The sequence below is a fragment of the Chrysochloris asiatica genome, unplaced genomic scaffold, assembly GCF_000296735.1.
Source record: "Chrysochloris asiatica unplaced genomic scaffold, ChrAsi1.0 scaffold00043, whole genome shotgun sequence".
Taxonomy (NCBI): domain Eukaryota; kingdom Metazoa; phylum Chordata; class Mammalia; order Afrosoricida; family Chrysochloridae; genus Chrysochloris; species Chrysochloris asiatica.
Genome location: NW_006408561.1, coordinates 8,761,741 through 8,774,468, shown reverse-complemented (window position 1 = coordinate 8,774,468; position 12,728 = coordinate 8,761,741). Strand labels below are relative to the sequence as shown.

At 36.2% G+C, this 12,728-nt stretch overlaps 1 pseudogene; it reads right to left on the bottom strand.

Annotated features, from left to right (window-relative positions):
* Positions 1 to 4,365: 4,365 nt before the first annotated feature.
* The window catches only part of LOC102827760, an 18,104-nt pseudogene continuing 9,741 nt past the window's right edge, over positions 4,366 to 12,728 (bottom strand).

Below are 12,728 nucleotides of genomic sequence, written 5' to 3'. Positions count from 1 at the left end.
AACATTCCAGGCAAGTTAAGTTTTACTAAAGATAATGCAAAAACATCTGCAACCATACCCTGACAGAGAACTTCTAGAAGTTCAAGACAGATTAAGAAGAGGACGTGGAATGAAGGCTATCATTGGTGAGTCTAATGGATCTTGGCTGAAAGCAAATAATACGAGAAAAAATTTTCCCTGTGCTTTATTGAATATGCAAAGGCTTTTGATTGTGTGGATCATGACAAGTTATGGTCAACATTGCAGGTAATGTATTCAGGAACATTTAATTGTGCTCATGATGAACATATATACAGACCAAGAGGCAGTTTTTCGAACAGAATAAGGGAACACTGAGTGGTTTAAAATTAGGAAAGGTTTGTGCCAGAGTTGTATTTTTTCACCATACTTATTCAATCTGTATGCTGAGAATATAATCTCAGAAGTTGGATCATATGAAGAAAAAATGTGGCACTGGGATTGGAGGAAAACTCATTAATAACCTGTGATATGCAGATGATACAACCTTGCTTGCTGAAAGTAAACAAAACTGAAAATACTGATGAAGATCAAAGTCCACAGCCTTCATTATGGTTTTCATCTCAACGTGAAGCAAACAAAAATCCTCACAATTGGCCAAATAAATGACACTCATATCAATGGAGAAAAGATTAAAGTTGTCAAAGACTTTATTTTGCTTAGATTAATCATCAACACTCATGAAAGTAGCAGTTAAGAAATCAAATAATATATTGCATTAAGGCAAACCTGCTGCACAAGACCTCTTTAAACTTTTGATGTGCTAAAATGTTAGTTTGAGGACTAAGGTGCATCTGACCAAAGCCATGGTATTTTCAATAACCTAATATGCATGTGAAATTTGGGCAGTGAATAAGGAAGGCTGTAGACCAATGGATGCATTTGAGTTATGGTGTTGGAGGATAGCATTGAAAGTACGATGGACTCCCAAAAGAACAAACAGATTTGTGTTGGAAGTAGTACAGCCAGAGTGCTCCTTGGAAGCCAGGATGACCAGACATTGTCTCTCACATTTTGAGCAGATTATCAAGAGGAATCAATCCCTGAGATCATGTTTAGTAAAGTGGAGGATCAGAAAAAGAGATTAACATTTCCAATGAGATGAACTGGCACACTGGCAGCCACAATGGGCTCAGCTGTAGTAATGATTGTGAGATTGGCCCAGGACTGGGCAGCGTTTCATTCTATTGTGCATAGGGTTGCTATGACGGGGTACCAACTCAATGGCACCTATTAACTACAACAACAATGACAGTATAGTTTGGCAGATATAAATAAAACATTTAAAATAAATAGTAATAATAAACACAAAATGAGCAATTAACAATTGTTTGTGGAGTAATTTAAATTATCTGTGAAATTTTAATTTTTATTCAGAATATAGAATCCCTGAAGTCTTATAATTTTGCAAAGTATATACTAAACATGCATTGTAAGCACATACTAAGTGACAGAGAGTGACTGGAGCTAGTAGTAAAATATATTCAGCATGACCACATTGAAAATAACAGCCAGATCCACCCAAATTCTTTAAGGTAAGCTGCAAATTAAAGCTGATACTTGAGATAAATGAATATTATTCATTTTTCAAAAATGTAAGCATACAACACTTGCCTTATCTATTCATATCTACATATTAAATTGCTTATATCCTTCTGGCTTATGGTCTTATGATTGATTTTCCCCACTTACGTCCTTATAATCAGAACAGATGCTCAACATTGCTTCTTTCTGCTCATTATAATTAAGATGCTACCAGCAACCACACTAGAGATATTTGCTTTAGTCATGGAATGTGCATCATGTGAATTATAAGAAAATGCAATAGACTAGAAATATATAAGTTTATCCATTGATAAAATGGAAGGAGTTAAAGAGAAAGAAAGAATGTAAAATAAAATAGGTTTAAAAAAATGATGGGGGAATTAACAAGAACCAGAAAAATTAGTTTTATGAAATCAAATTTAGAAGCAGTCCATGAAGAAAATAGTTATTGAAAATATTATTAAAATTAAAGATAAAATTTGAATGTAGCCCCAAAGCAAACTTCATGCTTGATATTATAAGCATTTTTAGAGAAAAACTCTAACTTTCAGTCAAAATTAACTAAGATAGAGCAGATTTACTTGCTTACTCTAAACAAATAACAAACACAGAGCATATGCAAACAATGGTTGCCTTTTATAGAAAGTGGGCAGCAATGTATTATGACTACTGAAATATGGGGTAAAAAGGAAGTCTTAAAACTATATCAGTGTATTATCTGGAGTTTCCAGTTGCAGTGTGGTGAGCCAAGAACTGCCCCCACCCCAAAACAAAACAAAACAAAAAAACAGCAACTAAAAAACAAAACTCAGCAGATCCCAAAGGAATTCAGTAGAATTGCAGAGGAAAGTTTCATTAGACATTACTTTGAGAAACAGAGAACTGAGAAATCTGAGCTTCAAAAAGATATGCCTCTAGAGATATGCAAATATACTTTTTTGAATATTTAACCAGTTGCCATCACTTGAGCTCAAACTAATGGCAAATCCATGTGTATGGGATTGTCATTGGTTTGAGTTTTCAAAGGGTGGTATTTTGGAAGTAGTTTGACAGAACTTTCTTTCAAGTTACCTCAGAGTGAACACAAACCTACTTTTCATTTCACAGCCAAGCACTTTAATTATACCACATGCACATTTAAAGAAAGAAAATGAGATTAGTGTAAAAATATGAAGAAAGGGAACAGGAACAAATATCCACAGTCTTCACATAGAGCTGTATCTGATTTATATCCCCAAAGTTGTAGTTGTAAAGTGCCGTCAAGTCAGTTCCAACCCATAGAAACCCTGTATGGTATTTCTGACATATATAAAAAGACCATATAACTCACGGATTATTATATAGGATTCCTAGAATATTATATTAAATCACCGCAAATTAAATGTTCTCTAGCTATGTCTTTTTAAAAAGCATAAAACAAGCCCTGAAGGGATTAAACTGATCTAAGTAATTTTATCGCCATCTAGAATAAATTTTAATAAATTTGAAAAAATTCAGTAAGCAACAATAAAATGCACATATTTTCCATTTTTTTTAAAGGCTCAAATTTAATAGGACTAAAATAATGCAAATAATATCCTATGCCTACTGTTAAGATCAAAAATTGTTTTTGTTAAGTGTTGTAAAGTTAGTCCTAACTCATAATGACCCTCTAAAGGATTTCCAAAGAAGTTCTCTGGTATCGTAGTGTTTACCAGGCCAGCTGCTAATTTCAAAGTCAGCAGTTCAAAACTACCAGCAGTTCTGTGGAAGAAAGATGAGGCTTTCTGCTCCTGTAAAGATTTACGGAACCCATATACAGGGTCACTATGAGTCTGAACTGACTACATGGCACACCACTACCACCACCATAAGGTTCCCAAGAAGTGGTTGTTAGATTTGAACCACTGTGGGTAAATGCTCCAGACTGCAAAGCCATTTGAACTGCAGTCGATGGTTCGAACTCACCAGCGGCTCCTCGGAAACCCTATACAGGGTCGCTGTGGGTCGGAACTGACTTGATGGCACTTAACAACAACAACATCCTTGCAGTTAGCAGTCCAGTGCTTATCCTACAGTGCCACACCAGGACTCTTAGATCAACAATAGAAACTCACATCTATTTTAAAATTAAGCAACATACTTTTAGTAAAGCTAAGAGTCAAAAAGGTTAATATACAAAAATTGAAAGTAATGTACAGTATAGAATATGTATGCAATGCAGCTAAAGCAGTTCTCCGAATAGTTTTATAACATCCATGCCTAGGATATTCATTTTCAATTGCTTCCTAACAAATGATCACAAATTTAGTGCCTTCAAGGAGTCCTGGTGTGGCACTGTGGGTTAATGCATCAGAGTGTAAAGCCGTTTGAACTGCAAGGTTGTCAGTTCAAGCTTACCAGCTATTCCTTGGAAACCCTATACAGGGTCGCTATGGGTCAGAATCGACTCGACAACACATAGCAACAACAACAAGTGGCTTAAAACAATACAGATACTAGCTCAGAATTTCTGTAAATTGGAAATCTGGAATAGCTTGCACTGTAGCTCTAATCTTAAATTCGTGTTCATCTTCCAAGCTCTAAAGGCGTTGGTCGTTGGCAGAATTCATTTCTGTGTGATTGTAAGAATTAAATCCCCATTTTCCTCACTTCTGTGATGGGGGACTGCTCTCAGCTTATAAAGGCCCTTCACAGTCTTATGTTACGTGATTTTTCTTTTTTCAGAGGTTGTAAAATGTATATTAAATTTCATGTGTATACACAGTGGAGAAACGATCCTCGCAGAGGTAAGAATTCCAACCCAGTGACAATGGCAATGAGTCATCCCAGTCTACTTTTAAACCATCTTGTAAAACAGCAGCTATTGCCACTGGACTGAGATTTCCTCCTCTTTGCTGGTAGGAGCTGGCTAGTAGTACTGACGGAGTATGTGGTGGGAGTATGAGGGCACGTGGGGGTGCCATTTTATTTTCAGAAGGCAGCTTTCTTGAAAGACTGCTCTGGAAATTGCTGGTGTACTTGGTCAGCCTCGTTGGCCTTCCCTCCAGGGTCCTCAGGTTTAAGTGTAGCCTGGGTCTTGGAGAAGGCTAGCATAACATGTGTTTCTGAGTCTGTGCCTTTGGGAGGGGCATCTGGCTCCAGAAACACAACATTCTTGGGAGCTTACAGTTTAGTTGATTGCTGCTCTATCTTCCCAGTCATCTTTGGTTCCCTGATAACTTCAGCTTTTTCAGCTGGTTGACTGCTACTACCCTGAAGCTTGGGAGATGCTTGAGCATTGGTGACAGAGGTACAGTGGATAATCCTGAGTCTATACTTTTGGACATGCCATTTTTCTTTAGGACCGAAGCCTTCTTGAGATATTTCTATTCCTGCAACTTCTGCTTTGCTTTCTCAGCCCTTTGGTTTTTTTGGTTGACAGGCTGCTATTCTTAGACTTGGAGGCAGACTGATCCTTCAGGGCAGGTAAATCAGGGTTTGTAGTGTTGGCTGTTGCAGAATCTCCTGTCTGCAACTGGGGAATAGAATTGGAGAACTTCTTACACTAGGCAATAAAGAAGCCATCCATATTGTGGATATGAGGGTAGAAGTAGTGGGTAGAAAACTCAGTGGGCTGGAAGCACCTTTCTCAAAATCAGATAAAACCTTCCTGGCCCACGGGCACCAGACACATATTCCTCTATTTCAGAGCATAGTCTACCACCTACTCATTCTCTTCTACCATGATAGGACAGGTGCAGTAGATGAGGTAGCCTCCTGTCTTGGAGGTAGCACTGACTGTGTTGAGAGCACTCAGCAGCAACTCCTTCTGAAGGTGAGCACAGCACTGGATGTCCTTCTTACCCTTGGTAGTCTTCACAGCTGGGTGATTGGAGATGAGTGAAGTGCCACTGCAGAGAGCATTCTGCAGGACTCTGGCAAAGCCATCCACCACCCAGGGAAACTGGCACCCATCCTAGTGGCACCTAACAACATGAATCTAGCATTCTTCCACTGCAGCTTAATTGTGCCTCTTTGATTGGCTATTATTTGACCAACTGAGGAAAATCCTTTGTTTTTAAAGGGTTTATGTGATTAGGTCAGATCCAGCTGGAGAATCTCTCTATTTTAAGGTCAGTTAATTTGGGCTATTAGTTGCATGTGGACAATCCCATTACAGCAGCTCTTAGATTAGTGTTTCATTAAATGAGTGGAAGAATGAATGTATACAAGAGGCCAGGGATCTCAGGGATTTGTGTTAGTGCTCTGCCTACCATATTTCTATTCGTTTTTTTGTTTGTTCAAGTTTCAAATAGTGTCTACATGAAAATATTATAATAAGGATGAAAAATTATATAAAAACAATATAAAAAGAAAAAATTAAAATAAAGAACAAAAATCAATGATATAGAAAACTAAAAAAGATTTGTGAACAACAATGAAATCAAAAGCTATGTCTTTGAAAATAATAATAAGACTGATAAACCTCTAGGGAGAGTGCAAGAGGAGAGTAGTTAGAGGGGATAGAGAAAACACAAATTAGAATTAAGAATGGAAAAACTCATCCTATTTGTAAAAGTTTATGTTGGGAATAACTCTATGCCAATTAATTAAATAAATTAGAGGGGCAAGTTTATTGAACACTCTAGTCTATCGACCACCAAATACAGTATATTGGCAAAGCTTTCAATCTATACATATTAAAACAAAATAAATGGTTTAGCAGATTCCCACAAAGAAAATGTTCTGTATTTTGATTTCATTAATACGTTTCACAAAACCTTAAAGGAAACATAAATCAGTTCCACACAAATGCTTCTAAAAACTAGAAAGCAGAGGTATGTTTACAAACTCATTTTATGAAACCAGCATTATTCTGATAGCGAAACTAAATGAATATATTATAAGGAATGAATGCTACAAACCAAATCAATTACAAAAAGAAATTGAGAAACCCTTCACAGAATTAAAAAAAATTGCAAGCAGCAATATAGGCAAACCTCTAGCTATGAATCAAGTCCCATGAAGCTTATTATATTAAAAATATGCTCTTGAATATATCCCACCTGAATCTAGAGATCATCCAAAGAACAGATTTCATGAACAAAACACTACAAACCCAAAGAGTTATGGGATGACTTCCAGAACATCACACAGTAAGAAACCAAATGTCATTAAGAAGACAAGAAAGAAATAAAAGGCCAATGTGGATGTCAGAAGAGACTCTGAAACTTGCTCTCCAGCATAGAGATGCTAAAGCAAATGGAAAGAGAGAGGAGGTTAAAGAGCTGAGCTGAAAAATGCCCAATGTCATCTCAAGCAGACAAAGTCAAATATTATAATGAAATGTGCAAAGACCTGGATTTAGAAAACCAAAAAGAAAAATACGCTCATAATTTCTCAAAGTGAGGGAACAGAATGAAAAATTCAAGCCTTTAATTGCGATATTGAATGATAATAGGCAAAATATTAAATGATGCAGAAAGCATAAAAAAAAAAAAAAAAAATGGAAGGACTACAGAGTAAGTAAACCAAAAGAATTGATCCATGTTCAACTGCTTCAAGAGGTAGCATAGGATCAAGAGCTGATGATCCTGAAGAAAGAAGTCCAAGGTACATCGAAAGTACTGTCCAAAGACAAGGCCCCAGTAACAGATGGAATCAAAATAGAAATTTCCAACAAACTGAAGAAGCAATTTAGATACTCACTCATGTATGCCAAGAAATTTGGAAGACAAAAACCTGGCCAACTGACTGGAAGAGATGCATGTTTGTGCCCATTCCAAAGAGACCCAAATGGAATGCAGAAATTGTCTGCCAATATCATTGATATACCATGTGAAATGGGGAATATCATTGCTGACATCTAATGGATGCATATTTGTGTCCATTCCAAAGAAAGGTGGCCCAACGGAATGCGGAAATCATCGGAAAATCTCTTTGATATCTCAAGCGAGTAAAGTTTTGTTAAGGTGTAGCAATAATTGTGAGATTGAGCCAGGAACGTGTACTATTTCATTCTGCTGTGCATATGATCACTAGATTCAGTACTGACTTGGTGGAACCGAACAACAACAACAAATTAAGAATTCAAGGTATATACAATGGTTCATAATGACAAATAGGCACTATTTGGTGATGCACATCACAACCTTATCATTACATTTCCCTTTATTCCAAATCAAAACCATCTTTTGGACTTCTCATGGGGCACTGTGGATCAACACTGGATTCTATCCACATTGTTGGCAGTTCTAACATACCAGATGCTCCTTGGAAACTCTATACAGGTTCATATGAGTCAGATCTAATTTGACCACACTTAGCAAATATGAAATTATGTTAAATATATTTAGTATACCTGCAAGTGTTTCTTTAATGTGGTTTGTACATAAAATAATATACTGTATACTATAAGACAAAAAGAGTAATAGAGAAGTTTACTCTAAATATGTGTTTGATCTATTGTTTGAAATGAATCACTGTAATTCATAATATCATCAGGCTAGAGATGAAAAGTCACATGATGAGTTCAGTAAATGTAGGAAAATAACTAGAGAAAATGTAAAATATTTTTATGATTTCTAAAGAATCCCAGCAACTAAAATTAATAAAACTTCTTAAACAGATATAGAATATCTGTAAAAACCTTACAACTAACATAGTATTAATAAGGAAATAATTCATTTCTCTAAGAGAAATAAGAAAATCTTTTTATTCAAAGCAATTTTTATTCAATATTGTATTGCAGCTTCTAACAAATTCAGTAAGACTTAATTAACATTAGTATGTAATATAAAGTAAAAGGAAAAATAAATCAATTTATTCAGTGACATCTTAAGATCTGCTTCTAGAACTAAAATATGAGTTAAGCAATTAAAAAAAAAAATGAATTCCAATTTTCTAACTTTCTGTTGTTGTTGTGTGCCGTTGAGTCAATACCAACTCATAGCAAACAAGTGTAGGACTTTTTAGACTGTAAATCTTTACAAGAGAAGAAAACCTCATCTTTCTCCTGTAGAGTTGCTGGTGGATTTGAACTGCTGACCTTTTGATTAGCAGCCCAATGCAAACCCCATTATGATACAAGGTCTCTATAATTTTCTGTTCTTATTGTTGTTAAGTGCTTTCAAGTCGGTTCCAACTCATATCGATCCTGTGTAGGGCTTTGAGGAGCAGCTGATAGGTTAGAACCACTGACCATTTGGTTAGTAGTCCAGTGCTTAGCCTACAGTTCCCCCACTAGAACATCATGTTGTTGTTGTTGTTATGTGCCGTGGAGTCGGTTCCAACTCATAGCGACCCTGTACATGGTTTCCGAGGCTGTAAAGCTTCACGGGAACAGAAAGCCTCATCTTTCTCCCGCGCAACAGCTGGTAGTTTTGAACTGCTGACCTTGTGGGTTTACAGCCCAATTCGTAACCACTACGCTACAAAACATCATTTTTGTTGTTGTTAAGTGCCGTCTAGTCCGTTCCGACCCATAGTGACCCTGTATAGGGTTTCCGAGGAGCAGCTAGTGAGCTTGAACTGCAGACTTTGCTGTTCAAACGGCTTTGCAGTCTGGCGCATTAACCCACAGCACCACACCAGGACAGAACATCATAGTAAGTAATAATTAGAAGTTGAATTTACAATTTTTTTTAACAATTTCATCCAAAACCTTGAAATACTTAAAATATCCATACACCAAAGCTATGTGCAATATTACATTGATCGCTAGACTCAGCACAATTTCAAGCAAGATTTTAACAAATATTATTTTATTAATATACATATTGATTCTAAAATTCACTTGGAAATACAATGAAAGTACAAGCATGTTTCAAAAATCTTGTAGGACAATTCTATTATCTTTTAACTTTATTTTTCCCAAATTATTTGAAGTCACCTTATATATAACTAACAAAATTTATTTCATAAAATTAAATATTGAGGAATTCTATTGATTTAAAATTTTAACATAAATCTTTAATATAAAGCCAATATGGTGTTGGAGAAACAACTGAGACATACATCAGTGAAATGAAATGGGAAGTCCAGAAATAGATCTACATATAAATTATCAATTTATTTTCCAACAAAGGCTCCAATAAAATTGTGGTAGATGAAATAATGACCCCTCCACGTCCCCAAATGGTTATTTCCTTGAATTAGGTTCCTAGAGCTTCAAAAGCAAAATACCATAAAATGAATTATTTAAAGCATTTTTTGTGTGTGTGTGTGTGTGTGTGTGTGACAATTCTGGAAGGCAAAAGTCCAAATCAGGGTATTGTGTTGTTGCCTACCAGGGTCTCTGAGAAGGAAGCCATTCCATTCCTGTCCTCTACTTCCTGGTGGCTCCTGGCAGTCTCTGGCATTCCTTGACTTATAGATACACCTACCACAGCTGTCATGTATCCATTGATATCTGTCTATGTCTTTGTCTTTTTTTTTTTTTTTCTTAAATGTTTTATTGTGAATTATGTGATAGTTTACAAGGTAGAACATTAGTTTTACATTCATTCTATTGTATAATCATCTCATTGCCATGGTTACAATCCCCTCCATGCAATCCTTCCCCGTACCCCCCAGGTCTTCAGCACACAGTCACTCTCCCTCTCTGGATCTAAAGTCTCCAGCTGCTCCATCGCTCCACGTCATCTTCTCTGCCTCCATTTCAGGTATCACTGCTTCTCCGGGTAAAGTCCCGCTCTCTGCTCTTCTCCCTTGATGGTCCTAGGTACATCGGCTCCTAGACTGAAAAGTTAATCGCTCCCCTCCTTGCCATAAAACGTCTACCTTTACATTTCCAACCCTCACAATCAGTCCTGATAACAATTATTCACTATTGTATTACAAGAGACCCATCTGTATTTCATTGCATCAGCCCCACCTAGACAGATTCAATACTACTCACTGGAGATTCTACCTTCCTCCAGGCCTTCTGGATGTAGGTTCCCTCTTACTTCTTGCAGAAGTTCAAAACTCTGTTCTATTCTAAATGGCCCTATTTTGAAACAGGTCACATTTCAAGGTGCTCATGGTTAGAACTTCAACATTTCTTTTTGTGGAACACAATTCAAATTGAAATAATTCTTATTCTGTGCAATGTGACTTTATTTAAAGAGTTTTGCAGATATGATTAGTGTCACTGGCATTGTGATGAGGAGATTATCCTAGATTATGTAAATGGATCCAATATAATCACATGAGTCCTTAAAAGCAGAAAGCATAGCACAGCTGAAAATACTGTAGCAGCAGAGATACTAGAATTTGCAAATACTACTGAATGGAATGCAGAAAAGAACAAATTGTACAAAAAGATTTTGCAAACATTTTAGAAAAAAATGGTTTTGCTTTTTATTAAAAAGTTAACTTTAAACTTCTCATTCAAATTACAGATATCACATCTAGGTTATTTCTCCCAAAGAAATGCCAACAAATGACTACATGAATACTTACACTCAAATATAGTACATAGTTTTATTAAAAATAATATATAATTTTTTTAAAAAGCCCAAATGTTCATCAACTAGTTATTAGATAAACAAATTGTTAGTTATTTCCAATCAATAATAAAAAGTAGCAAACTGCCAATTCACAAAAAAACACATGAATGAATATTAAAATCATTATGCTAAGTAACACAAGAGGACAGAAAAACTATATACGGTTCTATTGCAAAATTATAGTGATGTAATGTAAATCAGTGTTTTCAGAGGCTAGTGGTGATCAAATGGGATTGATTGCAAAATGGCATGAGAGAATCTTCTGGAGTAATAAAAATGTTCTATATCATAGTTATATTGGTGGTTATGCTACATTTAAAATTCATTTAGTTATAGACTCACAATTTGTGAATTGTATTCACTTAGTTTCCCTATTTTGATTTAACATAACAAAGCTTTTCCCAGAAGACGAGAGAAATCACTTGAAAAATATTTTATCACTGTTATAAACCCCATTTCCCATTTCATCCGAGAAAGAGACCAATTGTATTGTAAGATATAAATTTTCATGTACCTATTTGACAGCTTTGAGACTCACAGGCCCCAAACGCCTAATCATGTTCCCCTAACTCTCTTCACATTTGGAAGAAAGGATCCTCAACTGATTAGTTTCCCTATCATCTAGACAGGATGAACTCCACCAAACTCTTCAAACTCACAGGTTTCACTCCCCTGCCAGGCCCTAGAATTATTACACGTCACTCACATTCTCCTACAAGAACCACAGAGCACCCCATATTTCCATTATTACAATGTTTGCCTCCCACAGCCTGTCTGGTACACTCTATTGCTGAGTGTTGTGTGGACCTGCATGGCATGTGATGTCTTCCTTCCTCAGGCTTTCAATACATGTTACTGAAAAACTTGTATCAATTTCATAAATTCACTGTCCGATGTCATAAATTTGGCTAGCTTGTACTGTTTAAGGGCGGATTTCCTCCTTCCCCAATAAGCAGGGGTCAAAGCACAAACTGAGTCCTAACTCTAAATTGTTTTGCTAGATTCAAGGGTATCCAGTTAAAATGAATGCTGAGAAGAACTTAAAATTTTCATCTTTACAAATAAGCATCAATGGCAAGATCCAATTTTCTTCTCCAATAAGGCATTTTAGTTTCAGTATGTTTATGCTCAGTTTATCAAAGAAGAACCAGGTAATGGGGAAAAGGAAATTGAGAATATAAAAACAAAAAATAAAGCAGAGAAATAAACACAAAAGGGAACAAAAAAGAAAGAAAGACTGTTGTATTTCTTTATGTCTCTGTGTGTGTGCAAGGCAAAGAGAAAGGAATTTGAGGTGGCTTCAAAGAAACAGAAAAAAACCACCTGATTGTTAAGAGTGTTATTAATGTTTGTTGTTAAGTGCCATTGAGTCAAGATTAGAGGACAAGGTGATGTATGTTTCTGTTGTTGTTATTAGCTGTCATTGAGGCAGTACCAACTAATAGGGACCCTATGAGCAACAGAATGAAACACTGCCTGTGCCAACCTCACAATCATTGTTGCACCTGAGCCCATAGCTGCTGCCACTATGCCAGTCCATCTTGTTAGGAGTCTTCCTCTTTTACCCTTACCATCCACTTTACCAAACATGATATCTTTCCCCATGACTAGTCCCTTCTGATAATATGTCAGAAGTACCAGAGACAAAGTCTCATGGCTTCCAAAGAGCACTCTGGCTGTACTTCTTCCAAAACAGCTCTATTTTTTTTTTTT